We start from the raw sequence: 18,840 nt of genomic DNA on the forward strand, positions 1-18,840 counted from the left end.
TGTGCAGCACTCCGTCAGTACTGAGCCGCTGACAGTGCAGCTCTCCCTCAGTACTGACACTCTGACACTGTGGCATTCCCTCATTACTGACCCTTTCTGACAGTGCAGCACTCCCTCAGTGCTGACCCTCTGACAGTGCAGCACTCCCTCAGTACTGACTCTCTGACAGTGCAGTACACCCGCAATACTGTCACTCTGACAATGTGGCACTCACTCAGTACTGACCCTCTGACAGTGCAGCAATCCATCTGTACTGACACTCTGACCCTGCGGCACTCTCACAGTGCTGACTCTCTGACAGTGCAGCACTCCGTCAGTACTGACCCGCTCACAGTGCAGCACTCCCTTAGTACTGACACTCTGACACTGTGGCACTCCCTCAGGACTGACTCTCTGACAGTGCAGCACTCCCTCAATACTGACCCCTCTGACAGTGCAGCACTCCCTCAGTACTGACACTCTGACAGTGCAGCATTCCTCAATACTGTCACTCTGACAGTGAGCCACTCCCTCCGTACTGACCCTCTGACAGTGCAGCAGTCTCTCAGTACTGACACTCTGACAGTGAGGCATTCCCTCAGTACTGAACAGCTGACATTGCAGCAGTCCCTTAATACTGATCTTCTGACAGTGCAGCACACCCTCAAATACTGTCACTCTGACACTGTGGCACGCCCACAGTGCTGACTGTCTGACAGTGCAGCACTCCCTCAGTACTGACTCTCTGACAGTGCAGCACTCCCTCAATACTGACCCCACTGCCAGTGCAGCACACCCTCAGTACTGACACTCTGACAGTGCAGCACTCCCTCAATACTGTCAACCTGACAGTGTGGCACTCCCTCAGTACTGACACTCGGTCGTTGCAGAACAGCCTCAGTGCTGACCCTCTGACAGTGCAGCACTCCCTCAGTGCTGACCCTCTGACATTGCAGCACTCCCTCAGTGCTGACCCTCTGACATTGCAGCACTCCCTCAGTACTGACTCTCTGACATTGCAGTACTCCCTCAATACTGACCACTCTGTCATTGCAGAACTCCCTCAGTGCTGACCCTCTGACAGTCCAGCACTCCTTCAGTACTGACACTCTGACAGTGCAGCACTCCCTCAATACTGTCACTCTGACAGTGTGGCACTCCCTCAGTACTGACACACTGACAGTGAGGCACTCCCTCTGTACTGACCCTCAGACAGTGCAGCACTCCCTCAATACTGTCATTCTGACACTTTGGCACTCCCACAGTGCTGACTCTCTGACAGTGCAGCACTCCATCAGTGCTGACTCTCTGACAGTGCAGCACTCCCTCAGTACTGACCCTCTGCCATTGTAGCACTCCCTCAGTGCTGACCCTATGTCGTTGCAGAACTCCCTCAGTGCTGACCCTCTGACAGTGCAGCACTCCCTCCGTACTGACCCTCTGACAGTGCAGCACTCCCACAGTACTGACCCTCTGACAGTGCAGCATTCGCTTCATACTGATCTTCTGACAGTGCAGCACACCCTCAATACTGGCACTCTCACACTGTGGCACTCCCACAGTGCTGACTCTCTGACAGTGCAGCACTCCCTCAGTACTGACTCTCTGACAGTGCAGCACTCCCTCAATACTGACCCCTCTGATAGTGCAGCACTCCCTCAGTACTGACACTCTGACAGTGCAGCACTCCCTAAATACTGTCATTCTGACAGTGTGGCAGTCCCTCAGTACTGACACTCTGACAGTGAGGCACTCCCTCCGTTCTGACGCTCTGACAGTGCAGCACTCCCACAGTACTGACCCTCTGACAGTGCAGCACTCCCTAAATACTGTCACTCTGACAGTGCAGCACACCCTCAATACTGTCACTCTGACACTGTGGCACTCCCACAGTGCTGACTCTCTGACAGTGCAGCACTCCCTCAGTACTGACTCTCTGACAGTGCAGCACTCCCTCAATACTGACCCCTCTGACAGTGCAGCACTCCCTCAGTACTGACCCGCTGACAGTGTAGCACTCCCTCAGTACTGACACTCTGACAGTGAGTCACTCTCTCCGTACTGACCCTCTGACAGTGCAGCACTCTCTCAGTACTGACACTCTGACAGTGCAGCACTCCCTCAATGCTGTCATTCTGACAGTGTGGCACTCCCTCAGTACTGACACTCTGACAGTGAGGCATTCCCTCAGTACTGAACAGCTGACAGTGCAGCACTCCCTTAATACTGATCTCCTGAGAGTGCAGCACTCCCTCAATACTGACCCCTCTGACAGTGCAGCACTCCCTCAGTACTGACACTCTGACAGTGCAGCACTCCCTAAATACTGTCATTCTGACAGTGTGGCAGTCCCTCAGTACAGACACTCTGACAGTGAGGCACTCCCTCCGTTCTGACGCTCTGACAGTGCGGCACTCCCACAGTGCTGACTCTCTGACAGTGCAGCACTCCGTCAGTGCTGACTCTCTGACAGTGCAGCACTCCCTCAGTACTGACACTCTGACAGTGCAGCATTCCGTAAATACTGTCATTCTGACAGTTTGGCAGTCCCTCACTACTGACACTCTGACAGTGCGGCACTCCCACAGCAATGACCCTCTGAGAGTGCAGCATTCCATTCATACTGATAATCTGACATTGCAGAACACCCTCAATACTGTCACTCTGACACTGTGGCACTCCCTCATTACTGACCCTTTCTGACAGTGCAGCACTCCCTCAGTGCTGACCCTCTGACAGTGCAGCACTCCGTCAGTACTGACTCTCTGACAGTGCAGGACACCGCAATACTGTCACTCTGACAATGTGGCACTCACTCAGTACTGACACTCTGACAGTGAGGCACTCCCTCCATACTGACCGTCCGAAAGTGAAGCACTCCCTCAGTACTGACCCTCTGACAGTGCAACAATCCATCTGTACTGACACTCTGACACTGCGGCACTCTCACAGTGCTGACTCTCTGACAGTGCTGCACTCCGTCAGTACTGACCCGCTCACAGTGCAGCACTCCCTTAGTACTGACACTCTGACACTGTGGCACTCCCTCAGGACTGACTCTCTGACATTGCAGCACTCCCTCAATACTGACCCCTCTGACAGTGCAGCACTCCCTCAGTAGTGACACTCTGACAGTGCAGCACTCCCTCAATACTGTCACTCTGACAGTGAGTCACTCCCTCCGTACTGACCCTATGACAGTGCATCAGTCTCTCAGTACTGATACTCTGACAGTGTGGCACTCCCTCAGTACTGACACTCTGACAGTGAGGCACTCCATCCATCCTGACCGTCCGAAAGTGCAGCACTCCCTCAGTACTGACCCTCTGACAGTGCAGCAATCCATCTGTACTGACACTCTGACACTGCGGCACTCTCACAGTGCTAACTCTCTGACAGTGCAGCACTCCGTCAGTACTGACCCGCTCACAGTGCAGCACTCCCTTAGTACTGACACTCTGACACTGTGGCACTCCCTCAGGACTGACTCTCTGACAGTGCAGCACTCCCTCAATACTGACCGCTCTGACAGTGCAGCACTCCCTCAGTAGTGACACTCTGACAGTGCAGCAGTCCCTCGGTACTGACACTCTGACAGTGAGGCATTCACTCAGTACTGAACAGCTGACATTGCAGCAGTCCCTTAATACTGATCTTCTGACAGTGCAGCACACACTCAATACTGTCACTCTGACACTGTGACACGCCCACAGTGCTGACTGTCTGACAGTGCAGAACACCCTCAGTACTGACACTCTGACAGTGCAGCACTCCCTCAATAGTGTCACTCTGACAGTGTGGCACTCCCTCAGTACTGACACTCCCTCGTTGCAGAACTCCCTCAGTGCTGACCCTCTGACAGTGCAGCACTCCCTCAATACTGACCCCTCTGACAGTGCAGCACTCCCTCAGTGCTGAACCTCTGACATTGCAGCACTCCCTCAGTGCTGACCCTCTGACATTGCAGCACTCCCTCAGTACTGACTCTCTGACAGTGCAGCACTCCCTCAATACTGACCCCTCTAACAGTGCAGCACTCCCTCAGTGCTGACCCTCTGACAGTGCACCCCTCCCTCAGTAGTGACTCTCTGACAGTGCACTACTCCCTCAATACTGACCCCTCTGTCATTGCTGAACTCCCTCAGTGCTGACCCTCTGACAGTGCAGCACTCCCTCAGTAGTGACTCTCTGAAAGTGCAGCACTCCCTCAATACTGACCCCTCTGACAATCCAGCACTCCTTCAGTACTGACAGTCTGACAGTGCAGCACTCCCTCAATACTGTCACTCTGACAGTGTGGCACTGCCTCAATACTGACACTCTGACAGTGAGTCACTCCCTCCGTACTGACCCTCTGACAGTGCAGCACTCTCTCAGTACTGACAATCTGACAGTGCAGCACTCCCTCTGTACTGACCCTCTGACAGTGCAGCACTCTCACAGTACTGATACTCTGACAGTGCAGAACTCCTTCAGTACTAACCTTCGGACAATCTAGCACTCACTCTGTACTGACCCTCTGACAGTGTGGCATTCCCAAAGAACTGACACCCTCACAGTGTAGCATTGACTCATTACTGACCCTCTGAGAGTGCAGCATTCCCTCGTTACTGAACGACTGGCAGTGTTGCACTCCCACAGTACTGACTCTCTGAGAGTGCAGCACTCCCTCAACACTGACCCCTCTGTCATTGCAGAACTCCCTCAGTGCTGACCCTCTGACCGTGCAGCACTCCCTCAGTACTGACTCTCTGACAGTGCAGCACTCCCTCAATACTGACCCCTCTGACAGTGTTCACTCCCTCAGTACTGACACTTTCACAGTCAGGCACTCCCTCCGTACTGACTCTCTGACAGTGCAGCACTCCCTCAATACTGACCCCTCTGACAGTGCAGCACTCCCTCAATGCTGACCCTCTGACAGTGCACCCCTCCCTCAGTAGTGACTCTCTGACAGTGCACTACTCCCTCAATACTGACCCCTCTGTCATTGCTGAACTCCCTCAGTGCTGACCCTCTGACAGTGCAGCACTCCCTCAGTAGTGACTCTCTGAAAGTGCAGCACTCCCTCAATACTGACCCCTCTGACAGTCCAGCACTCCTTCAGTACTGACAGTCTGACAGTGCAGCACTCCCTCAATACTGTCACTCTGACAGTGTGGCACTGCCTCAATACTGACACTCTGACAGTGAGTCACTCCCTCCGTACTGACCCTCTGACAGTGCAGCACTCTCTCAGTACTGACAATCTGACAGTGCAGCACTCCCTCTGTACTGACCCTCTGACAGTGCAGCACTCTCACAGTACTGATACTCTGACAGTGCAGAACTCCTTCAGTACTAACCTTCGGACAATCTAGCACTCACTCTGTACTGACCCTCTGACAGTGTGGCATTCCCAAAGAACTGACACCCTCACAGTGTAGCATTGACTCATTACTGACCCTCTGAGAGTGCAGCATTCCCTCGTTACTGAACGACTGGCAGTGTTGCACTCCCACAGTACTGACTCTCTGACAGTGCAGCACTCCCTCAACACTGACCCCTCTGTCATTGCAGAACTCCCTCAGTGCTGACCTTCTGACCGTGCAGCACTCCCTCAGTACTGACTCTCTGACAGTGCAGCACTCCCTCAATACTGACCCCTCTGACAGTGTTCACTCCCTCAGTACTGACACTTTCACAGTCAGGCACTCCCTCCGTACTGAACCTCTGACAGTGCAGCACTCCCTCAGTACTGACCCTCTGACAGTGCAGCACTCCCACAGTACTGACCCTCTGACACTGCAGACCTCCCACAGTTCTGTCTCTCTGACAGTGCAGCACTCCCTCAATACTGACCCCTCTGTCATTGCAGAACTCCCTCAGTGCTGACTCTCTGACAGTGCAGCACTCCCTCAGTACTGACTCTCTGACAGTGCAGCACTCCCTCAATACTGTCACTCTGACTGTGTGGCACTCCCTCAGTACTGACACTCTGACAGTGAGGCACTCCCTCCGTACTGATCCTCTGACAGTGCAGCACTCCCACAGTACTGACCCTCTGACAGTGCAGCACTCGCTCAGTACTGACCACCTGACAGTGCAGCAAACCCTCAGTACTGACACTCTGACACTGTGGCACTCTCACAGTGCTGACTGTCTGACAGTGCAGCACTCCCTCAGTACTGACCCGCTGACAGTGCAGCTCTCCCTCAGTACTGACACTCTGACACAGTGGCACTCCCTCAGTACTGACTCTCTGACAGTGCAGCACTCCCTCAGTAGTGACACTCTGACAGTGCAGCCCTCCCTCAATACTGTCACTCTGACAGTGTGGCACTGCCTCAATACTGACACTCTGACAGTGAGTCACTCCCTCCGTACTGACCCTCTGACAGTGCAGCACTCTCTCAGTACTGACAATCTGACAGTGCAGCACTCCCTCTGTACTGACCCTCTGACAGTGCAGCACTCTCACAGTACTGATACTCTGACAGTGCAGAACTCCTTCAGTACTAACCTTCGGTCAATCTAGCACTCACTCTGTACTGACCCTCTGACAGTGTGGCATTCCCAAAGAACTGACACCCTCACAGTGTAGCATTGACTCATTACTGACCCTCTGACAGTGCAGCATTCCCTCGTTACTGAACGACTGGCAGTGTTGCACTCCCACAGTACTGACTCTCTGAAAGTGCAGCACTCTCTCAACACTGACCCCTCTGTCATTGCAGAACTCCCTCAGTGCTGACCCTCTGACAGTGCAGCACTCCATCAGTACTGACTCTCTGACAGTGCAGCACTCCCTCAATACTGACCCCTCTGACAGTGTGGCACTCCCTCAGTACTGACACTTTGACAGTCAGGCACTCCCTCCGTACTGACCCTCTGACAGTGCAGCACTCCCACAGTACTGACCCTCTGACAGTGCAGCACTCGCTCAGTACTGACCACCTGACAGTGCAGCAAACCCTCAGTACTGACACTCTGACACTGTGGCACTCTCACAGTGCTGACTGTCTGACAGTGCAGCACTCCCTCAGTACTGACCCGCTGACAGTGCAGCTCTCCCTCAGTACTGACACTCTGACACAGTGGCACTCCCTCAGTACTGACTCTCTGACAGTGCAGCACTCCCTCAGTAGTGACACTCTGACAGTGCAGCCCTCCCTCAATACTGTCACTCTGACAGTGTGGCACTACCTCAATACTGACACTCTGACAGTGAGTCACTCCCTCCGTACTGACCCTCTGACAGTGCAGCACTCTCTCAGTACTGACAATCTGACAGTGCAGCACTCCCTCTGTACTGACCCTCTGACAGTGCAGCACTCTCACAGTACTGATACTCTGACAGTGCAGAACTCCTTCAGTACTAACCTTCGGTCAATCTAGCACTCACTCTGTACTGACCCTCTGACAGTGTGGCATTCCCAAAGAACTGACACCCTCACAGTGTAGCATTGACTCATTACTGACCCTCTGAGAGTGCAGCATTCCCTCGTTACTGAACGACTGGCAGTGTTGCACTCCCACAGTACTGACTCTCTGAAAGTGCAGCACTCCCTCAACACTGACCCCTCTGTCATTGCAGAACTCCCTCAGTGCTGACCCTCTGACAGTGCAGCACTCCATCAGTACTGACTCTCTGACAGTGCAGCACTCCCTCAATACTGACCCCTCTGACAGTGTGGCACTCCCTCAGTACTGACACTTTGACAGTCAGGCACTCCCTCCGTACTGACCCTCTGACAGTGCAGCACTCCCACAGTACTGACCCTCTGACAGTGCAGCACTCCCTCAGTACTGACCATCTGACAGTGCAGCAAACCCTCAGTACTGACACTCTGACACTGTGACACTCTCACAGTGCTGACTCTCTGACAAGTGCAGCACTCCCTCAATACTGACCCCTCTGACAGTGCAGCACTCCCTCAGTGCTGACCCTCTGACAGTGCACCCCTCCCTCAGTACTGACTCTCTGACAGTGCAGTACTCCCTCAATACTGACCCCTCTGTCATTGCTGAACTCACTCAGTGCTGACCCTCTGACAGTGCAGCACTCCCTCAGTAGTGACTCTCTGACAGTGCAGCACTCCCTCAATACTGACCCCTCTGACAGTCCAGCACTCCTTCAGTACTGACAGTCTGACAGTGCAGCACTCCCTCAATACTGTCACTCTGACAGTGTGGCACTGCCTCAATACTGACACTCTGACAGTGAGTCACTCCCTCCGTACTGACCCTCTGACAGTGCAGCACTCTCTCAGTACTGACCATCTGACAGTGCAGCACTCCCTCTGTACTGACCCTCTGACAGTGCAGCACTCTCACAGTACTGATACTCTGACAGTGCAGAACTCCTTCAGTACTAACCTTCGGACAATCTAGCACTCACTCTGTACTGACCCTCTGACAGTGTGGCATTCCCAAAGAACTGACACCCTCACAGTGTAGCACTGACACATTACTGACCCTCTGACAGTGCAGCATTCCCTCGTTACTGAACGACTGGCAGTGTTGCACTCCCACAGTACTGACTCTCTGACAGTGTAGCACTCCCTCAACACTGACCCCTCTGTCATTGCAGAACTCCCTCAGTGCTGACCCTCTGACAGTGCAGCACCTCCTCAGTACTGACTCTCAGACAGTGCAGCACACCCTCAATACTGACCCCTCTGACAGTGTGGCACTCCCTCAGTACTGACACTTTGACAGTCAGGCACTCCCTCCGTACTGACCCTCTGACAGTGCAGCTCTCCCACAGTACTGACCCTCTGACAGTGCAGCACTCCCTCAGTACTGACCCTCTGACAGTGCAGCAATCCATCTGTACTGACACTCTGACACTGCGGCACTCTCACAGTGCTGACTCTCTGACAGTGCAGCACTCCGTCAGTACTGACCCGCTCACAGTGCAGCACTCCCTTAGTACTGACACTCTGACACTGTGGCCCTCCCTCAGGACTGACTCTCTGACAGTGCAGCACTCCCTCAATACTGACCCCTCTGACAGTGCAGCACTCCCTCAGTAGTGACACTCTGACAGTGTAGCACTCCCTCAACACTGACCCCTCTGTCATTGCAGAACTCCCTCAGTGCTGACCCTCTGACAGTGCAGCACTCCCTCAGGACTGACTCTCTGACAGTGCAGCACTCCCTCAATACTGACCCCTCTGACAGTGCAGCACTCCCTCAGTAGTGACACCGACAGTGCAGCACTCCCTCAATACTGTCACTCTGACAGTGAGTCACTCCCTCCGTACTGACCCTATGACAGTGCAGCAGTCTCTCAGTACTGACACTCTGACAGTGTGGCACTCCCTCAGTCCTGACACTCTGTCAGTGAGGCACTCCCTCCATACTGACCGTCCGAAAGTGCAGCACTCCCACAGTACTGACCCTCTGACAGTGCAGCAATCCATCTGTACTGACACTCTGACACTGCGGCACTCTCACAGTGCTGACTCTCTGACAGTGCAGCACTCCGTCAGTACTGACCTGCTCACAGTGCAGCACTCCCTTAGTACTGACACTCTGACACTGTGGCACTCCCTCAGGACTGACTCTCTGACAGTGCAGCACTCCCTCAATACTGACCCCTCTGACAGTGCAGCACTCCCTCAGTAGTGACACTCTGACAGTGCAGCACTCCCTCAATACTGTCACTCTGACAGTGAGTCACTCCCTCCGGACTGACCCTATGACAGTGCAGCAGTCTCTCAGTACTGACACTCTGACAGTGTGGCACTCCCTCAGTACTGACACTCTGACAGTGAGGCATTCCCTCAGTACTGAACAGCTGACATTGCAGCAGTCCCTGAATACTGATCTTCTGACAGTGCAGCACACACTCAATACTGTCACTCTGACACTGTGGCACGCCCAGAGTGCTGACTGTCTGACAGTGCAGCACTCCCTCAGTACTGACTCTCTGACAGTGCAGCACTCCCTCAATACTGACCCCACCTCCAGTGCAGCACTCCCTCAGTACTGACACTCCGTCGTTGCAGAACTCCCTCAGTGCTGACCCTCTGACAGTTCAGCACTCCCTCAATACTGACCCCTCTGACAGTGCAGCACTCCCTCAGTGCTGACCCTCTGACATTGCAGCACTCCCTCAGTGCTGACCCTCTGACATTGCAGCACTCCCTCAGTAGTGACACTGACAGTGCAGCTCTCCCTCAATACTGTCACTCTGACAGTGAGTCACTCCCTCCGTACTGACCCTATGAGAGTGCAGCAGTCTCTCAGTACTGACACTCTGACAGTGTGGCACTCCCTCAGTACTGACACTCTGACAGTGAGGCTCTCCCTCCATACTGACGGTCCGAAAGTGCAGCACTCCCTCAGTACTGACCCTCTGACAGTGCAGCAATCCATCTGTAATGACACTCTGACACTGCGGCACTCTCACAGTGCTGACTCTCTGACAGTGCAGCACTCCGTCAGTACTGACCCGCTCACAGTGCAGCACTCCCTTAGTACTGACACTCTGACACTGTGGCACTCACTCAGGACTGACTTTCTGACAGTGCAGCACTCCCTCAATACTGACCCCTCTGACAGTGCAGCACTCCCTCAGTAGTGACACTCTGACAGTGCAGCATTCCCTCAATACTGTCACTCTGACAGTGAGTCACTCCCTCCGTACTGACCCTATGACAGTGCAGCAGTCTCTCAGTACTGACACTCTGACAGTGCAGCACTCCCTCAGTGCTGACCCTCTGACATTGCAGCACTCCCTCAGTGCTGACCTTCTGACATTGCAGCACTCCCTCAGTACTGACTCTCTGAGAGTGCAGCACTCCCTCAATACTGACCCCTCTGTCATTGCTGAACTCCCTCAGTGCTGACCCTCTGACAGTGCAGCTCTCCCTCAGTAGTGACTCTCTGACAGTGCAGCACTCCCTCAATACTGACCCCTCTGACAGTCCAGCACTCCTTCAGTACTGACAGTCTGACAGTGCAGCACTCCCTCAATACTGTCACTCTGACAGTGTGGCACTCCCTCAGTACTGACACACTGACAGTGAGTCACACCCTCCGTACTGACCCTCAGACAGTGCAGCACTCCCTCAATACTGTCATTCTGACACTTTGGCACTCCCACAGTGCTGACTCTCTGACAGTGCAGCACTCCATCAGTGCTGACTCTCTGACAGTGCAGCACTCCCTCAGTACTGACCCTCTGACATTGTAGCACTCCCTCAGTGCTGACCCTATGTCGTTGCAGAACTCCCTCAGTGCTGACCCTCTGACAGTGCAGCATTCCCTCAGTACTGACTTTCTGACAGTGCAGTACTCCCTCAATACTGACCCCTCTGACAGTGCAGCACTCCCTCAGTGCTGACTCTCTGACATTGCAGCACTCCCTCAGTGCTGACCTTCTGACATTGCAGCACTCCCTCAGTACTGACTCTCTGAGAGTGCAGCACTCCCTCAATAATGACCCCTCTGTCATTGCAGAACTCCCTCAGTGCTGACCCTCTGACAGTGCAGCTCTCCCTCAGTAGTGACTCTCTGACAGTGCAGCACTCCCTCAATACTGACCCCTCTGACAGTCCAGCACTCCTTCAGTACTGACAGTCTGACAGTGCAGCACTCCCTCAATACTGTCACTCTGACAGTGTGGCACTCCCTCAGTACTGACACACTGACAGTGAGGCACACCCTCCGTACTGACCCTCAGACAGTGCAGCACTCCCTCAATACTGTCATTCTGACACTTTGGCACTCCCACAGTGCTGACTCTCTGACAGTGCAGCACTCCATCAGTGCTGACTCTCTGACAGTGCAGCACTCCCTCAGTACTGACCCTCTGACATTGTAGCACTCCCTCAGTGCTGACCCTATGTCGTTGCAGAACTCCCTCAGTGCTGACCCTCTGACAGTGCAGCATTCCCTCAGTACTGACTTTCTGACAGTGCAGTACTCCCTCAATACTGACCCCTCTGACAGTGCAGCACTCCCTCAGTACTGACCCTTTGGGAGAGTAGCACTCCCTCAGCACGGACTCTTTGGCAGGGTAGACCTCACTCAGCTCTGAGATTCTGACAGTGTGGCACTACCTCGGTAATGATCCTCTGACAGTGTGGCACACCCTCAGTATTGACCCCTCTGACAGTGCCGCACACCCTCAGTACTGACCCTCTGACAGTGTGGCACTCTATCAGTACTGTCACTCTGACATTGCAGCACTCCCTCAGTACTGACCCTCTGACAGTGTGGCACTCCCTCAGTACTGACCCTCTGACTGTACAGCACTCCCTCAGTACAGACCCTTTGGGAGTGTAGCACTCCCTCAGCACGGACTCTTTGGCAGGGTAGACCTCCCTCAGCTCTGAAATTCTAACAGGGTAGCACTACCTCAGTAATGATCCTCTGACAGTGTGGCACACCCTCAGTACTGACTCTCTGATAGTGCAGCGCTCACTCAGTACTGACCCTCTGACAATGCGGCACTCCCTCAGTCCTGACCCTTTGGCAATGCAGAACTCCGTCAGTCCTAACCCTCTGACAGTGCAGCACTGCCTCAGTACTGACCCTCTGACAGTGCAGCACTCTTTCAGTACTGACCCTCTGATAGTGCAGCACTCTCTCAGGACTGACCCTCTCCCAGTTCAGCTCTCTCAGTAATTACCCTCTGACATTTCGGCGCTTCCTCCGTCCCGACCCTCTGACAATGCTGCACTCCCTCTGTACTGACTCTCTGGCTTTGCAGGAATCCCGCAGTACTGACACTCTGGCAGTGCTGCACTCCCTCAGTACTGACCCCTTTGACAGTGCAGCACTCCCTCAGTACTGACACTCTGACTGGGCAGCACTCCCTCAGTACTGACACTCTGGCAGTGCAGCACTCCCTCAGTACTGAACCTCTGACAGTGCTGCACTCCATCAGTACTGACCCCTCTGACAGCAGCACTCCCTCAGTACTGACCCTCTGACAGTGCAGCACTCCCTCAGTACTGACCCCTCTAACAGTGCGGCACTCCCTCAGTCCTGACACTCTGACAGTGCAGCTCTCCCTCAGTACTGACACTCTGACCGTGCTGCACTCCCTCAGCACTGACCCCTCCGACAGTGCAGCACTCCCTCAGTACTGACCCTTTGAAAGTGTGGCACTCCCTCGGTACTGACCCTCTGAGAGTGCCGCACTCCCTCAGTACTGACACTCTCACAGTGCAGCACTCCCTCATTACCGACCCTCTGACAGTGTGGCACTCCCCCAGTACCGTCTCTCTGATAGTGGAGCATTCCCTCAGGACTGACCCTCTGACTGTGCAGCACTCCCTCAGTACTCACCCTCTGACATTGCAGCACTCCCTCAATACTGACCCTCTGACAGTGTGGCACTCCCTCAATACTGTTCCTCTGACAGTGTGGCACTCCCTCATAACTGACCTTCTGACAGTGCAGCACTCCCTCAGTACTGACCCTTTTGGGAGTGTAGCACTCCCTCTGCACGGACCCTTTGGCAGGATAGACCTCACTCAGCTCTGAATTTCTGACAGTGTGGCACTACCTCGGTAATGATCATCTGACAGTGTGGCACACCCTCAGTACTGACCCCTCTGACAGTGCCGCACACCCTCAGTACTGACCCTCTGACAGTGCAGCGCTCACTCAGTACTGACCCACTGACAGTGCAGAACTCCGTCAGTACTGACCCTCTGACAGTGCAGCACTCCCTCAGTACTGACCCCTCTGACATTGCAGCACTCCCTCAGTACTGACCCCTCTGACATTGCAGCACTCCCTCAGTACTGACCCCTCTAACAGTGCAGCACTCCCTCAGTACTGACCCGTCTGACAGTGCAGCACTCCCTCAGGACTGACAGTCTGACAGTGCGGCACTCCATCAGTCCTGACCCTCTGGCTGTGCAGCATTCCCTCAGTACTGACCCTCTGACAGTGCAGCACTCCCTCGGTACTGACCCTCTTTATTTCTTGGGAAATATGGAGACATAGGGTTTGCAGATTCTGAGGAAGCATGAGAGAGACACACAAACCAAGGACTGTCTGAAACTCTCTGCAATAGACTATTCAGAGGTACAGAGTCACAGAGATGCACAGCATGGAACCAGTCCCTCCTGTCCAACTCGTCCGTACCAACCAGATATTCTCATCTCATTTCATTCCATTTGCTAGCACTTTGCTGATATCCCTCTAAACCCTTCCTATTCACATACTCATCCAGATGCCTTTTAAATGTCGCAATTATACCAGCCCCCATCACTTCCTCTGGCAGCAGCCTGCATGCCCTTGAATAAGTGCTCAAACATTCATACTGTCGATACAAATTCTAATAAACACCAACCTACAAAAGGCTAGCATTGTCCTTTTCAACCGACCCTTAGCTTCTTCATTACACTGATTTGAACAGAGGTAAAGAAACAGAGTTAGTGACCATCCACTGTGACTCTGTAATAAAACTTAATTTCAAATGTGGCTTGCATGTGATTCCCACACCCTCTAATAGTTGCCTGGAAGGTGGGGATGAGCTGTACTCTCCTGTTGCAGTCCTTGGGTGTCCCACAGTGATGTTAGGGAGGGAGCTCCAGGATTTTGACCTGAACCATGTAAAGAGCTCTCTTACTGGAGTGCCTTTTTAAAGTTGGGAAGTTATTATAGACCAGGAGGACCCGAGAGCTGCTGTCTTGTCAGAGAGAGAGGTCTGGTGGGTCACACACCTCAGGTGAGGGGCGAGGTTGAGAAGCTGGGGCCTTCATGGTCATTTCAGACATGATAGAGATTGAACCAACAATGTTGGCATCACGAACCTGTTAGCTGTGGGAATGACCCCCCTTTGTAGCAGAGGGATTCAATCCCTTTAATAGAGCAAGCTTGAGAATTCAACACTAAAATCAATCTGTACGGACGCACTAGAGACCTGAAACATCAATACAGAGATTGCTGAAGGAGCTAAGCTTGTCCGGCAGCATCTCTGAAGGCAGAGGGAGAAAGAGACAGAGAGAGAGTTCACCTTTTAATCCAGTGATTTCTGCGGGAAAGTTCCTTCATAACAGACCGTTTTGAGGAAGGGTAACTTGACAAAGGCACTTCACAAAGATCCTGATCAATGTATCTTTGTGATGTTAGTTCAGAAGGAACAGCTCAGACCTAACATTTCAGTGTGCCTTTGTTCTGTATCTGTTCTCCAATGTAGCCCGCCCTCCGAATACAATACCTTACACAGCCTTAAACCTGTTTGTCAACTTTTAACAGTAGCAGCCTCAGGGCATTGAACACAGACTGAATTACTCAGTGACGCTTGAATGAGATCAAGTTCTCAAGTCAACAGATGATGGGGAAATTCAGCACAATTCAGCAGGAAGCCACGGTGAAGAGAGAGAGGAACAATTCGCATTCCAAGTGACTCTTCCTCAAAACGGCCTGTTCTGAAGGAACTTTGCCGCAGAAATCACTGGATTAAAAGATGAACTCTCTCTCTGTCTCTTTCTCCCTCTCCCCTCAGAGATGCTGCCGGACATGCTTAGCATCTTCAGCAATCTCTGTATTGATGTTTCAGGTCTTCAGCGCGTCCGGACAGATTGATTTTAGTGTTGAATTCTCAAGCTTGCTCTGTTCAAGGGATTGAATCCCTCTGCCATTAAGGAGGGTCAGTTACCACAGCTAAGAGGTTCGTGATGCCAACATTGCTGGCTCAATCTCTATCATGTCTGAAATGACCATGAAGGTTTCAGCTTCTCAACCTCGCCCCTTACCTGAGGTGTGTGGCCCACAAGGCCTCTCTCTCTGACAAGACAGCAGCTCTCGGCTCCTCCTGGACTATAATAACTTCCCAACTTTAAAAAGGCACTCCAGTAAGAGAGCTCTTTACATGGTTCAGATCAAACTCCCAGAGCTCCCTCCCTAACATCACTGTGTGACACCCAAGGACTGCAGAAGGAGAGGACACCCCACCCCCACCTTCCAGGCAACTATTAGAGGGTGTGGGAATCACATACAAGCCACATTTGAAAATAAGTTTTATTACAGGGTGACGGTGGATGGTCACTAACTCTGTTTCTTTACCTGTGTTGAAATCAGCGTAATGAAGAAGCTAAGGGTCGGTTGAAAATGACAGAGGGTCAGTACTGAGCGAGCACCATACTGTCAGAGGGTCAGTACAGAGAGAGTGCCACACTGTCAGAGGGTCAGTACAGAGAGAATGCCACACTGTCAGAGGGTCAGTACAGAGAGAGTGCCACACTGTCAGAGGGTCAGTACAGAGAGAGTGCTAAACTGTCAGAGGGTCTGTATTGAGGCACTGCTGGACTGTAAGAGGTGCAGGACCGAGCCAGAGGGTTAGTACTGAGGGCGTGCTACACTGTCAATGGGTCAGTACTGAGGGAGTGCTACACTGTCAATGGGTCAGTCCTGAGGGAGTGCTACACTGTCAATGGGTCAGTACTGAGGGAGTGCTACACTGTCAATGAGTCAGTACTGAGGGAGTGCTACACTGTCAATGGGTCAGTACTGAGGGAGTGCTGTACTGTCAGAGGTTTTGTCCTGAGACTGGGCCACACTGTCGGAGGGTCAGTATAGGGCCACTTCCACACTGTCAGAGAGTCAGTACTGATGGAGTGCATCACTATCAGAGGATCAGTATGGAGGGAGTGCAGCATTGTCAGAGGGTCAGTGTGGAGGGAGTGCAGCATTGTCAGAGGATCAGTGGGGAGGGAGTGCTGCACTGTCAGAGGGTCAGTGTGGAGGGAGTGAAGCATTGTCAGAGGATCAGTGGGGAGGGAGTGCTGCACTGTCAGAGGGTCAGTGTGGAGGGGGTGCAGCATTGTCAGAGGATCAGTGTGGAGGGAGTGCAGTATTGTCAGAGAGTCAGTGTGGAGGGAGTGCAGCATTGTCAGAGGGTCAGTACGGAGGGATTGCTGTTCAGTGAGAGAGTCAGTAATGATGAAGTGCGCACTCTCTGTCGGCTAGTACTAATGGATGGCCATGCTGTCAGAGTGTCTCACTGCGAGAGGATTACTACTGAGGGAGCGCTGCACTGTGAAAGGTTTAGAACTGAGGGAGCACCGCACTCTGAGGGGGTTAGTACTGAGGGATCACCACACTCTGAGGGGATTAGTTCTGAGGGATCACCGCGCTGTGAGGGGGTCAGTACTGAGGGAGCACCACACTATGTGTCGGACAGTCAGTACTGAGTGATTGCTGCATTGCCAGAGGGTCAGTACTGAGAGAGTGATGCACACTCAAAGGGTCATTACTGAGGGAGCGCTACACGGTCAGTGTGTCAGTACTGAGGGAGTGTTGTTTCAGAGGGTCAGTACTGAGGGAGTTCTGCTCTGTCAGAGAGTCAGTACCGAGGGAATGCCACACTGTAGAAATGTCAGTGCTGAGGGAATGCTATTGTGTCAGAATGTCATGTCTGAGGGTGTGCTGCAGTGTCAAAGGAGCAGTGCTGAGGGAGAGCTGCACTGTCAGAGGGTCAGTACTGAGGGATGGCAGCACTGTCAGAGTGTCAGTACTGAGGGATTGCAGCACCGTCAGGGGCCACGGGGCTGTTGCAGTGTCAGAGGGTCAGTTCTGAGGGAGTACTGAATGATCAGAGGACGCGCCGCACTGTCTTAAAGTCAGTATGAAAGTGCGCCACACTGTGGGAGGGTAGGTATACGTGCAATGCCTCACTGTCAGAGGGTCAGGACAGAGGGAGTGCTGCAGTGTCATAGGAACAGTACTGAAGGAGAGTCGCACTGTCAGAGGGCCAATACCAAGGCCAATACCAATACCAATACAGAAGGTCTGTACGGAGAGAGTGCTGCAATGTCAGAGGGTCTTTACTGTGAGAGAGCTGCGTTGTCAGAGGGTCTGTACTGAGGGAGCACTGCACTGTCAGAGGGTCAGTACTGAGGGAGTGCTGCACTGTGAGAGGGTCAGTACTGAGACAACGCTGCACTGTCAGAGGGTCAGTACTGAGAGAGCGCTGCACTGTCAGAGGGTCAGTACTGAGGGATTGCAGCACTGTCAGGGGCCAAGGGGCTGTTGCAGTGTCAGAGGGTCAGTTCTGAGGGAGTACTGAATGATCAGAGGACGCGCCGCATTGTCTTAAAGTCAGTATGAAGGTGCGCCACACTGTGGGAGGGTCAGTATACGTGCAATGCCTCACTGTCAGAGGGTCAGTACAGAGGGAGTGCTGCAGTGTCATAGGAACAGTACTGAGGGAGAGTCGCACTATCAGAGGGCCAATACCAAGGCCAATACCAATACCAATACCAATACAGAAGGTCTGTACGGAGAGAGTGCTGCACTGTCAGAGGGTCTTTACTGTGGGAGAGCTGCATTGTCAGAAGGTCTGTACTGAGGGAGCACTGCACTGTCAGAGGGTCAGTACTGAGGGAGTGCTGCACTGTGAGAGGGTCAGTACTGAGAGAACGCTGCACTGTCAGAGGGTCAGTACGGAGGGAGTGCTGCACTTTAGAAATGTTAATACAAAGAGATGCTGCAGAGTCAGAGGGTCAGTATTGAGGGAATGCTGTGGCGTTAGTGGCTCACTTCTGAGGGAGTGCTGCAGTGTGAAAGGATCAGTGCTGAGGGAGTGCTGCACTGTTGGGGGGTCAGTACAGAGAGATCGCTGCACTATCAGGGGCACAAGACCAAGGGGTGCTGCACTGCCACATTGTCAGCATGGAGGGAGTGCTGCACCGTCAGAGGGTCAGTACTGTCTCTCTCTCTCTGTCCCCCACTCTCTGTCCCCCCTCTCTCTGTCCCCCTCTCTCTATAGCCCTTTCTCTGTCCCCTCCATATGTTCCCCTGCCTCTGTCCCCCTCTCTCTGTCCCCCTCTCTCTGTAGGCCTCTCTCTCCCCCTCGCTCTCCCCCATTCTGTACACCTCTCTCTGTCCCCCACTCTCTGTCCCCCC

The sequence above is a fragment of the Chiloscyllium punctatum genome, chromosome 17, assembly GCF_047496795.1.
Source record: "Chiloscyllium punctatum isolate Juve2018m chromosome 17, sChiPun1.3, whole genome shotgun sequence".
Lineage (NCBI taxonomy): Eukaryota > Metazoa > Chordata > Chondrichthyes > Orectolobiformes > Hemiscylliidae > Chiloscyllium > Chiloscyllium punctatum.